We start from the raw sequence: 13,018 nt of genomic DNA, 5'->3' as shown, positions 1-13,018 counted from the left end.
ATGACTAGGGATGTTGAACTTTTCTTCATGTGTCTATTGGCCATCCTTCTTTCTCCTTCAGAGAAGTTTCTCTTTAAGTCTTTAGCCCACTTATTTATTGGGCAGTTGTTTCTTTGAGGATTTGTTTTTAGGGGATTTAATTTTTTGATTTCCAAGTATATTTTAGATATGAGACCCCTGTCCATTGTATGGCTAGTGAAGATCATCTCCAAATCCGTGGGCTTTCTATTGATCTTGCTAGCTATGTTCTTTGCCATGCAGAAGCTCTGCAACTTCATGCAATCCCATTTGTCCAACCTTTCTTTGATTCGTTGTGTTTCTGGGTCTCTATTAAGAAAATTTCGGCCTGTGCCAAGGAGACCCAGGGTTTCTCCTATTCCATCCTTTAATGTTTTCAGAGTGTCTGCTTTGACCCCGAGGTCTTTGAACCATTTGGAGTTGATTCTGGTGCAGGGTGAAATATAAGGATCTAGCTTTGTTTTTCTACAATTTGTTAACCAATTTTGGCAGCACCATTTACTGAAGAGGCTGTCTTTCTTCCACTCTATTTGTTTAGCTCCCTTATCGAAGATTAGTTGGCTATAGGTCTGTAGGTTCATTTCTGGGTTTTCAATTCTATTCCATTGGTCCTGAGGTCTGTTCTTGTGCCAGTACCAAGCTCTTGTGATTTCTATTGCTTTATATTAGAGTTTGAAATTTGGTATTGATATTCCACCATCAGTGTTCTTTCTGTTGAGGAGCGTTTTTGCTATTTGGGGTCTTTTATTGTTCCATCTGAATTTTTGGATTGCCTCTTCTATTTCCTTAAAGAATGAGGTTGGAATTTTGATAGGTATCATATTGAATTTTTAGATAGCCTTGGGATGTATTGCCATTTTCATGATGTTGATCTTTCCAATACAGGAGCATGGGATTTTTTTTTTTTTTTTGCCATTTTCTAAGTTCTGTTTTGATATCCTTTTTCAAGTTTTTCAAGTTTTCATCATAGAGGTCCTTCACTTCTTTGGTTAAGTTAGGAAATGTATTCTTACCTGACTCAGGTCATGGGAATTGCTCTGGGCATCACCTCCATAATTACAATGGAATAAATTAATGTAAACAAGAGATATAGCTAGCCCTACTTTGTTAGGAAAGATCAAGGAGACAAAAGGAAAGAAGAAGGCAGATACCTCCTATAGATGGGGTTAGGAGTTAATCATTGCTGGAGAGGAGCATCAGCCTGGAGGCACAGGCGGATCAGGGTTTAAATACAGTAGGGTATGAGACATGGGGATTTGTAATTTTGAATCAGAAGCGTCTGTATAAGCAGGTGAAATGAAGATACTGGATCTACCTGGCACTATCTTGCCTTCTTGTTGGATGAAGTTAGAGGCCACCTCCAGGTGATGGCTCTGCTTGAATCCCCAGAGGAAAGGAAATCTCACCCCCAGATGATGTGCATGCCTGAGTTCCTAGAAGAAGGAAGTCCCACCCCCATGTGATGTGTGTGCCTGAGTTCCTAGAGGAACTTGGACAATAGTTTCATCCCAGTCCTGTGTCTTGAACTTGAATCTTGAGCTTCCTGTGACCCTTATCTTGACCCTATTTAGGCCCCAACAATTACACGCACCATTTTTCACCATGCTTCATGTTTCCTGCGTCTCCTCAGATCACCATGGCATCTCACTTGGGCTTTTCACTGGAGTTGGACATTGCTTTTCTGTTCTTCATTATCCTCATGGCTCAGTTTCCTGATGGTACAAAGTGCATTCAAGGCTGCAAGTTTTCTGAGGACATGTATCTGCCTGCAGTTACTGACTAATAATGAACACTCTAATAAAGACTCCTAATCTGACCTCTCAAAATATGTCCAATCTGGATCTTACAAATGAATTTCAATATAACACAGATGAGGCTGGAGGGCAGAGGGCATCTGGCTGAGAACAACTCAAGAATGGAGATACGGATAAGATTCTGATGAGATTCTCTGGGTGGAGATAGCTGGGCAGAGACCCTGGGCGGCAGCATGGCCAATGGGCCAAGAGAGCTGTGAGACCTATGCAGATGCCCCTCAGCCATAATTGTTGAAAGAATGAAAGAAGGAATATAATAGATAATAGATGTATAGATATATCTATTAGATAGATAGATAATATAATAATAATAGAATTCTTACTCAAAGTGGTCATGGATTTCCTTGGACCATCTTTGGTCACAGAGGAAGCCATGAGTTGTCAACCTCTCAGATGGGACTGGAAGGACAGATCTGAAATTATCCAGGAGACATCTGTGAGCAGGAGGGATGGATGGGCAGAATTCATACACAGATCTCCCCCCACCCTCGCCCCGTGCAAGACATGAAGTTGAGGATCGTGGGCAAATGGACCAACTAAGGTTCCTGAGACTGATTCCTTCCAGAAAATTCTTTCTTTTCCTAAGCACTCCTGAAAAATAAAATTATGCTCCTGGAGGATAAGACTGAGACTGAGACAAAAAAATATTACCATGAGTTGAACAATGATAAAACAAAATCATTTCCATCCCTGAGGAATCCAGTATTTGACATTTCCTATTCGGGGCTTGGGGTTTACTCATTTGTAGAGATTCTGTGTCCTCACCTTTAGATGTCAAAAACCTTTCTTTGGGGATTAGTCGTTATGATGTCATAGTATTTTGAATTTTCCAGAGTTATGTACTGTGGATTTCCTTTCCCCAGTCAATTGAGAGGAAAAGGGATATGTGGAGTGGATTCCTATTTTCCTGCATTTACCACTTCAAACCACAGCCCTATTTTTCCACACAGTAGGAGTTGACACCAAGACTGGCTGGAGATTTCACTCTATTCTACCCTTTGACTAGCTGACTGTTCTCAAGTTGCTAAAGAATATAATTATGAGACGAGGTATTGGTGGCTCCAGGTTATTATCAGGAGGAGGGGATCTCATGATCTCATTTTGAATTAAACTACCCCCACCCCAGCCAAATCATCATCTCTCCACTCCTCATCCAACAAATAAACATACGATGAAAGTGAAGGTCAGGAAGTAGAGCTTCCAATAGGATTGGAAAACCTGAACATGAGTGTTGGGGTTTGTCATTTTCTGTGAGGCTGAAAACATTTATTTCATGTTTAAGTGCTTCGTGTTTGGGGACTATATATTAACCTATGTGATTGTTTCTTCATTGATCACTCCCTTTATCTGTAATGATCTTGTCTGTTCTAATTGGTTTTAATCAGAACTCTGTTTTATCAGATGACAGGGTGGATACTCCTGCCTTCTCAGAGGATGAATTTTCCTGGAAGATTCATTTCCATCCCTTTGCTCAGACTTGTGTTGATCTGTGACTATGATTTGAGTGTATTATAGAAAACACATGAGTGGATCTTGGTTTTTTTTTGCTCCAATCTGGTCCGCTAATCTTTTACAGGACCAGACTTGGCCCCATTGACTTGTTTCTGTGAATCAATCCAGCAGTCCAATTATCTATATCTCTATTCCATCCCCACGTCCCAATTATTTTTTTGACCAGTCGTGGGACTTGAACTTAGGCCTGGACTGCATCACTGAGTCTCTTTGTGCTCCAGGCGGGTGCTCCATCCCTTGAGACAGAACACCACTTCTGGCTTTTTCTGAGTAGTTGATGGATTCCTCCTGGAAAGGAAGAGGAGTTGCCCTTCTGTGACTTAGATCTGAAAACTCCACTCTATTACTTCCCATCATATCACTGTGAAGCTCTTCAGTCAGAAAATCATGTGCAAAGGTCATCAGTGCATGCTGTTCTTCCTGTTGTGTCAAAAGCACACATCCACTCTGCCAGTGCCTCTGCTTCTGCCCATATAATCCATATATGGACTACAGACTCTGCTACCTGGGGTTGACTGTGAACTTCATCCCATGGTTAGAAATTTAATGTCACCAGGTGCATTTCCCTTCAACTGTAATTTGAGGAATGTGGTAAGTTCATAGGAATGTCTAATAAAGAATATCCTGTGAGACATTTATAGAAATCACTGTTTCTCTAAAGGACATAGAAAGACATTGAGTTCATGGTTTCCTTTAATTTAGGACATGTCCTGGGACATGGACTCAGGGCTGGGATACTGTGTCTTAGATATTATTTTTCTCCCTGCTAACACCCTACTACTTGAGCCACATATGTACCTGTGTCCTTTGGGTGGTCAGCTGGAGGAAAGAGTCCAGAACTTTCACATGGCCTGGGCTGGTTTGGAACGTTCCATCTGATTCTGATGCTATCTGCCCCCAGGACTTCACTTCTTCCACCTGATAGCTAAATCAACCTCAGTTGCAAGGAAGCTTTGCCATTTCACCTTCAGCCAGAATGGAGACTTGGTTTCCCTTCCATCCATTTCACTAAGTGCCAAGTTGAAGAAAATAAATACTTGTGTACATGGAATTGATAATCAGTTCACTGCTCCCAGTGAACACAAGTGTACTCAGCTCACCATGTTCTTGCTGCTCATCTGCTTAGAGAGCTGGAATTCCCTCCAGACCACCTGTCCCAAGCAGGACTTTTTTTTTGGCATGGGGTGTGGAGGGGGGAGAGTTAACACCTCTGGATGGTGAGCACTGATTGGTTCATCCAGGAGATTGACCCACAGGAGACTCTCATAAAAACCAAGGAGCCACCATCCTCCAAAACCATGAAGCTGAAGACAGAAAGCCCCACAGCATGAGAGTCCTGCTGCTGGCTCTTCTGCTCGCATGGACTCACATGCCCAACAGAAATCTTAGAAGTCTTCCAGGTAACCTGAATATGGTGATGTGTCTCTGTGGGGAAATTGGTTTTCTGACAGTCAGTGTGTCTATCTCACATTGCGTCTGTGCATCGATCACAATTTATTAATAAGTTGCGCTGATTGTCCATAGTCATCCAAATCATCTTCCATTTTGAATTCTTCCTTTGCCATTCTGCAGTAAATATAAAAGATTATTAAGAACATGTGGACAGGGGCTGGGAAGGTGGCTCAGTGGTAGAGTGCTTGCTTTGCATGCATGAGGCCCTGGGTTTGATTTCTCTGCACCGTATAAGCAGATAAAGCTGGAAGTGATGCTATGTCTCAAGTGGTAGGGCGCTAGCTTGAACTGAAGAGCTGAGGTACAGCACGTGGCCCAGAGTTCAAGCCCCATGAGTGACAAAAGAAAAAGAAAAAGAACATGTGGACAGCATGATCTGTGATTTTTGCAGTGTTATTTCATATAGGCTTAGGTATTGAATTTTTATAATTTTGTGCATGTGTTACTTTCACTCACGGGTCTCCTTGTGATCATGCCAAAGAGGCCTAGAATCTCTCCCTGAAAATCCTCATCCTGTCTAGCTCTCTCTCTCTCTTCCAATTTATTAATGCCATGCAGCAAGAATCAGAGACTCTGAATACTTCCAGTAAATTCTCTTTTGAAAGAAGCAAAGTCTGGTAGCTCAGAGTCTGGAGAGAGAACTCTCCAGGTCATTGCAAGCAGGTTACTTGAACACCTGAGTGTTTTGGGAGCAAAACTGAAGATTCATGCTTTAACATGCCTGATGGGGTGTTTCTTATTCAGCCAGAATATTGGTACACATAGACCCTCACAGCTGATAATGAAGAGCAAATCCTGGAGGGTGTACAACTGAGATACTTAATGCTCTATGTCTGCACTAGTAGAGAACTTGATGTCATATGCACAATTGCTTATATCAAGGAAGCTGGGCTTCCCCCACAAAATATACACTCATACCCTCCCTGGTCCCCGTAACTGATCCATCCCCCCAGCAAATTTACATTTTAAATTTAATAAAATAGTTAATAAATATGAAATTGACTCATTTGCTATTGACCATTCTCTTTAAATTCTAACATTTAAACAATCACAAACAAGGCCACACTAAAGCTAACAGTACATCCATTTTCATGGCAGCATTGTTTACCATAGCTAAGATATGGAAACAACCCAGATGCTTCTCAGTAGATGAGTAGACCAAGAAAATGTGATATATATATATATATATATATATATATATATATATATATATATATGTGCGTGCACGGGCGTGCACACACGCACGCACGCACGCACACATACACAATGGAATTCAATGGTTCCATCAGAAAGAATGACACATGCCCTTTTGTAAAAAAAAAAAATGGAAAGACTTGGGAAAAAATCACATTAAGTGAAGTAAGCCATACCCAAAGAATAGGTCCCATGGTTTCCCTCATTTGTTAGTCCTATAGTTAAATAGCTATGAATAAGATTGAAATGAACTCCAAGGTATGAGAACAAGAGGGTTTTGTTGTTTTAAATGTACTGTATGAAGTTATTTCTTTTTTCTTTTACTTTTTTTCCTTCGGTTTATTCCTCAATCTCTCTCTCTCTCTATTTCTCTCTCTCTCTCTCTCTCTCTCTCTCTCTCTCTCTCTCTCTCTCTCTCTCTCTCTCTCTCTCTCTCTCTCTCTCTCTCTCTCTCTCTCTCTCTCTCTCTCTCTCTCATTGTGTGTGTTCTGGAACTGGGGCTTGAACTCAGGGCTTAAAAGTCTACCTTGCCACATTTCTCCCAAAGCTGGCAATTGACCCATACCTCTGATTTTTGCTGGATAAATAAATGGTGATAAGAGCCTCACAAACTTTTCTGCCCTGGCTTTCCTTCCATTCTGATTTTTAGATCTCCGTCCCCTGAATAGCTAGGAACACAGTCATGAGCCACCAATGGCCCAGTTCTACTTTCCATTAATTGGCAGTTAGTTATGATATACATAGTTCAGATTCATACTTAATTTTTTTTAATTGTTACTATAAAGATACGGGTTACAGTTTCATAAGTCGGGTAAAGAGTACATTTCTTTTTGGTCAATGTCACCCCTCCCTCTTTCTGTTCGGCTTATTTATAGTGAGTCTATTGTAACCTTCATTCTTAAAGACTAGTTTATCTTTACTGCTGAGCCCTAATTTTTCGGAATTCACTCTTAGCCCTCAGGTGTTCAATGAAGTCTGTTCACTTTGGTTGCCTAGAAACCTGATGTTTCAGCATAGCTTGAGCTTTGGGGATTGTGTCACTTACTACTCAGGTAGTTCCTCTTCCAGCTTTGTGGAATTACCTAGTGCTTGAACAGGGTATTATTCAGATAAAGTCACATGGGCACATCTGTAGATTCTTGGAACATTTTACTTACATAGCTGCATCTTCTGAAGTTTTCTGACTTTCATGTGGTAGCTGCTTCAGCCTTCCCTGACTCCAGACATTATCCCTGACTTATTTTGCCTGTGAGAGTTCTGTTGGCTTTAGGTTCTCCTCTGTGTGTTGTGGTTTGGAACTTTTCTCTAGGCAGAAAGCACAACTGTAGGGTTCACTTTGTTTTTCTTTTCTCCTGGACCAAAGTCTTGTTCTGTCTTTTCTCCAGTCTGAAAATAGTTCTTTCTTCTATTTTGTCTGGTTTTCCAGTTGCTGTGTAGGAAGGCAAGTGTAATACAAGCTTATTTACTTTACTGGAAAGCAAAAGTTCTCTCCATAATACAGTATTTGATATAATATAGTTAAATTACTTGATGTACTTGTTGATCTAGCAAGAGATGTCTAAAGGCAAAACAGAACAATTATTTTTGAAACATATTCATTTTTGTAATGTATATTGATTCCCTTACTAAGAATCAGGATAGTCTTCTAGGACAAAGTTGAGCTACAATTTGTATACTGTTTCTTTTGCAATATGACACTGTATTGAGAAATAATATTTATGTTTATACTATAGAATCATAGTTATATTTATACTACATAATCACAGTATATTGTAATACACAAATAAAGAATAGTTCCTGGGCTGGGAAGGTGTCTCAGTGGTAGAGCGCTTGCCTTGCATGCATGAGGGCCTGGGTTCAATTCCTCAGCACCACATAAGCAAAAAGAAAAAAGCCAGAAGTGGTGCTGTGGCTCAAGTGTTAGAGCGCTAGCCTTGGGCTGAAGATCTGAGGGACAGTGCCCAGGCCCAGTGTTCAGGCCCCACGACCGGACCCCCCCGCAAAAAAAGAATAGTTTCTGTATGTATGAGGCTTACCTGAGGGTGTTCCTTCATGCCAGTTTGTAGCCACACCTTTGTGTCTGTTCTCAGCCCTTGCCAGCAATTGATCTGTTTCTGACTATAGTTTCCTCTTGTTTAGAAGGTCATGTCACTGAAACTTTTTACTCTACTCTTGTGTAGATCCATACTTTTTATTTTGCTAGTTCTGTGGCTTGAACTCAGGACCTGGCACCATCCATGACCCTTTTTGTACTCAAGGCTAGAGCTCTTCCACTTAAGCCACTGTACCACTTCCAGCTTTTTCTGAGTAGTTTATTCGAGACAGGAGTCTCATGGACTTTTCTGCCTGGTCTGGCTTTCGAACTGCAAATCTCCAATGTCAGCCTTTTGATTAACTATGATTACAGGCTTAAGCCACAAGTGCCCAGCTAGATCTATCTATCTATCTATCTATCTATCTATCTATCTATCTATCTATCTATCTATCTATCTATCTATCTATCTATCTAGTAATGGGGCTTGTACTCTGGACCTCGACACTGTCCCTCAGCTCTTCAGCTTAAGGCGAGTGCTCTACCACTTGATCCACAGCACCACTTCCAGTTTTCTGGTCGATTATTGGAGATAAGAGTCTCATGGAGTTTCCTGCCTGGGCTGGCTTTGAATCTAGATCATCAGATCTCAGTCTCCTGAGCAGCTTGGATTACAAGCGTGAGCCACCAGCACCTGACTAGATCAATACTTTTATATTTGAAATGAAATGAAAATTTAAGACTGCTTATCTTATTAGCCTTCATCCTAAAGTATTTTGTGTTTGTAGGCAAAAATGGCTCAATTTTTAAAAAATAAATCACATAATAATAAAGCAAAAATGTCAATGAACCTTTCTTTTGTGCTTATACATCTCCCTTTTGTAGGAGAAACCACTGCCAAAGCGAATGAAAACTCCTTACCAGTATCTGTGCCATTTGATATCCTCTCCACCTTCTCCCCTGCTGTTGAGAGCACAGTGAGTAAGAAGTGCAAACTGCCTTACTCCCTTTCATTCCTGTCATGGGTTTCCATCTCTTTCCATTCTTTTCCTGCAAAGTCATGGGACTGCATATTCAAGGGTGCTAGATATTTGAGCATAAATCACTTCTGAGTAGTACAGTAAAAGCTATATATAAACTTCCCCTAAAAATATAGGAATATACATTGGAGAGTTACAGAAAGACCATGCACATAACATTTTATGGACCAGAAATTCTGAAGGTTTTTTTGGCCTTAGAAAATATCTGCTTTACAAAAATATTTTTTCTGATAATTTTTCTTTTTATTTTTTTTGGTCATGGGGCTTAAACTCTGGGCCTGGGTGCTGTCCCTGAGCTCTTCAGTCCAGGCGAGTGCTCTACCACTTGAGCTATAGCACACTTCTGGTTTTCTGGTGGTTTATTGGAGATAAGAGGCTCACGGGCTTTTGTGCCTGGGCTGGCAATGACCTGTGATTCTCAGATCTCAGCCTCCTGAATAGCTAGGATTACAAGTGTGAGCCATGGATACCAGGCTCTCATAATTTCATTTTTAAACAGAAGGGAAGAATGATCATTTAAAATGAGAGATACTTACACAACTGTACATGATTAGAAACATTTTAAGAGAGCACAGAACCTAAGTATCTTTCGTACATAAAGGTAGGTAGCTTGTGTGTGTGTGTGTGTGTGTGTGTGTGTGTGTGTGTGTGTGTGTGTGTGTGTGTGTGTGTGTATGTGTGTGTCCCAGTCTTGGGGCTTGAAACCAAGTCCTGGGTGCTGTATCTGGGCTTACTTCCTCAAGGCTACTCTCTACCGCATAAGCAGAAAAAAACCAGAAATGGCACTGTGGCTCAAGTGGTAGAGTGCTAGCTAGTCTTGAACTGAAGAGTTCAGAGACAGTGCCCAGGCCCAGAATTCAGGCCCCATGATGGACAAAAAAATACAAAAAATAAATTAAAAGGCCATACGAAAAGATGAAGTCACAAAACAAACCCTGAAAATAAAAGCAACTTGAAACCTGTGACTGAGGCACAGGAAGTACTGCTAAGAAGGATACATTGTTGCAAATATGGCCAAGTAAGATTCAACCATGGAGGTGAAGGGGGAATCAGGAGGTAAAGCCAGGTACAGGATGCTTTTCTCTTCCTTTTGTGAATTTACCACATTTGTATGCACAATTCTTTCCTTTTATTCAGGATTCCCTGCACTAGGATCACTGGGTCACAGGGCATCTCTCCATTCTCTTTCACTTAACTTGGTGGTGAAAATAGGAGCAACTCATGGTCAAAATCCACTTCTGGTAGGAGTTACCAGTAGTCACTACCATCGATGAGGTAAAAGAAAACATCAACATTTCCTATTAGGTCCTCATCAATTGCTTTGTAATCAAAAGTGATGAAGGGTAGGGGCTAGGGGAGTCAGCTCAAGTACAAGATCCCCTGCAGAGGAAGAGGGATCTAGTTAGTAGCTAGAGGCTCTCAGTTTGAACTCTAGTACTTCTGTTTAAAAACCTTTAACTAGGGGCTAGGAATGGGGCTTAGTGTTAGAGTGCTTGCCTAGCAGGCATGAAGCCTTGTGTTCAGTTTTTCAGTACCACCTAAAAAGAAAAAGCCAGAATTGGGGCTGTGGCTCAAGTGGTAGAGTGCTAGCCGTGAGTTAGAGATGCTCAGGGACAGTGTCCAGGGCCTGAGTTCAAGCCCCAAGATTGTTTTCTCTCTGTCTCGCACTCTCTATGTAGACAGATAGCCAGATAGATAGATAGATAGATAGATAGATAGATAGATAGATAGATAGATAGATAGATAGATAGATAGATAGAGAGATAGATAGAGAGAGAGAGAGAGAGAGAGAGATAAAATTTCTACAGATAATCTGTTACAGATATAGATAGATCTGTTATCTTTAGCAGATAGATAATCTATAGAGTTTATCTATCTATATCTATATCAATTGGTATCTAGTTGTCATTTATATTCATGATTTCAGGACATCAAAGATTTACTCAACATAACCTCATTACTGCTTGTATTTCAATCTTGGGGTGTGTGTGTGTGTGTGTGTGTGTGTACCTACACATGCATGCTGGGGCTTGAAGTTATAGATCTGTGCTCTTGTGTGGCTTTCTGTTTTGTTTTTGTTTTCTTTCTCTCCTTTTCTCTTTCTTTCTTTAGGTGCTAGTTCTAGGCTTGATATCATGGCCTAGTTCCAGTCCCTGAGACTTTTACCCAAGGTAAAGCCACAGCTCTACTTTGGCTTTTATTCTTTGGTGTTGTGGTTAATAGGCAAGAAGAGTCTCATAGATTTCCCTGCCCAAGGTGGCTTTGAATTGTGATCCTCAGATCTCAGGCTTCTGACTATCTAGAATAGCAGGAATGAGCCACCAACGAATACCTAGCTTTGTTTGGCTTTCTGGGTTTCCATAGTACTCTGTCACTTGAAGCAAACCTCCAGCTCGGCATTTTGCTGCTTACTGGAGATAAGACCTCATTCATTTCTCTGTGTAGTCTAGCTTTTAGCATTGTAAATTTGCTGCACTTGTTGTGCGTTGACATCCTTGATTTCTTACGTGGAATTGTTCATAATCTCATTGAAGAAGTCTTGTGTGTGATGAATTGTGTGATTTTGGAGGTTCTCTATCTTTGATGGTTTAATTACAATGTGTTAAGTGATCACAGTTTGTTCTACTTGAAGTCTATTGGGCTGCTAAATGCTTGAATATATAGGCTCATGCTAGAAATCAAAATTGGAAAAGTTTTGATCATTACTCCTTCCTTTTTGTGTCGTGGGCCTTGAACTCAGAGCCTAGCTCTGTGCATGAGTCTCTCTGTGCTCCCCCCCACCACTTGTCAGAGTTGATCATTTCCATTTTGCTCTGTTCACATGTGTTCTGCTTGCCAAAATTTGCTGCTGAACACCTCTAGTCATTTATTTATTTCAGTTATTTCTTACAAGTTTTCACTTTTGTGAATTCCTGGTTTTACTGAAGATCAAAGGTTGGGCCTACATATAACCAGGAAATGATACCTGGAATTTGTGTGAGTGGCTCAGACCCCTTTAATTCTATTCTTACTGCCTTATCCTCTTTCCTGCAATCCACACCAGTGGCCAGTTGGGGCTTTCTTACAACTAGTTGACCAAAGCACAGCATTGGATCTAGTTTACTCCCAGTTCTGCAGGCTTTCTCTGAAAGATGGCCTCTGAAATCTTAGATTTAGAACTCTCTTGGCTTTCCATGCTTTCTCCTCTCTCTGTACCACACACACACACACAGACACACACACACAGACACAGACACACACACACACACACACACACACACACACACACACACACACACACACACACACACACACACACACACACACAGACATTTAAGCCATGATTTCTTAAGTAGAACTATCTTTTGATACTTTAAATAGTCCAAAATACTTGATGTGGCACAAAGTAAATAGTTCATATTTTCTTTTTGTTGCCAGTCCTAGTGCTCCATCTCTTTCTTGGGTGCTATCCCTGAGCTTTTGTGCTCTACCACTTGAGCCACAGTTCTACTTCCAGAATTTAATGCTTATGAAGGCCCAGGTTTGATTCCTCAGTACCACATAAACAGAAAAAGCTGGAAGTGGTGCTGTGGTTCAAGTGGTAGGGTGCTAACCTTGAGCAAAAAATGCTCAGGGACATTGCCCAGGCCCAGAGTTCAAGCCCCAGGACTGGAAAGAAAAAAAGGAGGTAAAAATCTCACAGACTTTCCTGCCCAGGCTGGATTTGTACCATAAACCTCCTATGTAGCTAGATTTCAGGTATGAGTCTTAGGTGCCCAGTTTAGGCATCCTACTTCAATAAAGCTTCCTCAGCCATTACTTGTGCAGAGCTCCTATCCCTTGTTTTTCAAGAACTTATTAAAGGCTTTGCCACATTCTTTAGATTTGTTGTCATTACATTTCTATTATTATTACTTCCCCCCATCACTGCCTCACTCTCTCTACCTTTCTCTCTCTCTCTGCCCTCTTCTTTTTTT

General features: G+C 41.0%; 1 protein-coding gene across 1 annotated transcript in view; it reads right to left on the bottom strand.

Annotated features, from left to right (window-relative positions):
- Positions 1-2,221: 2,221 nt before the first annotated feature.
- LOC138826669 (protein FAM114A2-like) overlaps positions 2,222-13,018 on the bottom strand; it is a 43,229-nt gene continuing 32,432 nt past the window's right edge. Inside the window, exons 8-9 of the mRNA XM_070021900.1 lie at positions 7,148-7,419; positions 2,222-4,910 (exon numbers count right to left, since the gene is read on the bottom strand). The gene's annotated coding sequence lies outside the window, so the exon portion shown is untranslated. The remainder of the gene's footprint in view (positions 4,911-7,147; positions 7,420-13,018) is intronic.

The sequence above is a fragment of the Dipodomys merriami genome, unplaced genomic scaffold (assembly GCF_024711535.1).
Source record: "Dipodomys merriami isolate MVZ:Mamm:240054 unplaced genomic scaffold, mDipMer1.0.p SCAF_1478, whole genome shotgun sequence".
In the NCBI taxonomy this organism is placed as follows: Eukaryota; Metazoa; Chordata; class Mammalia; order Rodentia; family Heteromyidae; genus Dipodomys; species Dipodomys merriami.
The sequence above is the reverse complement of the archived record's forward strand: the minus strand, read 5'-3'. Positions and strand labels throughout refer to the sequence as shown.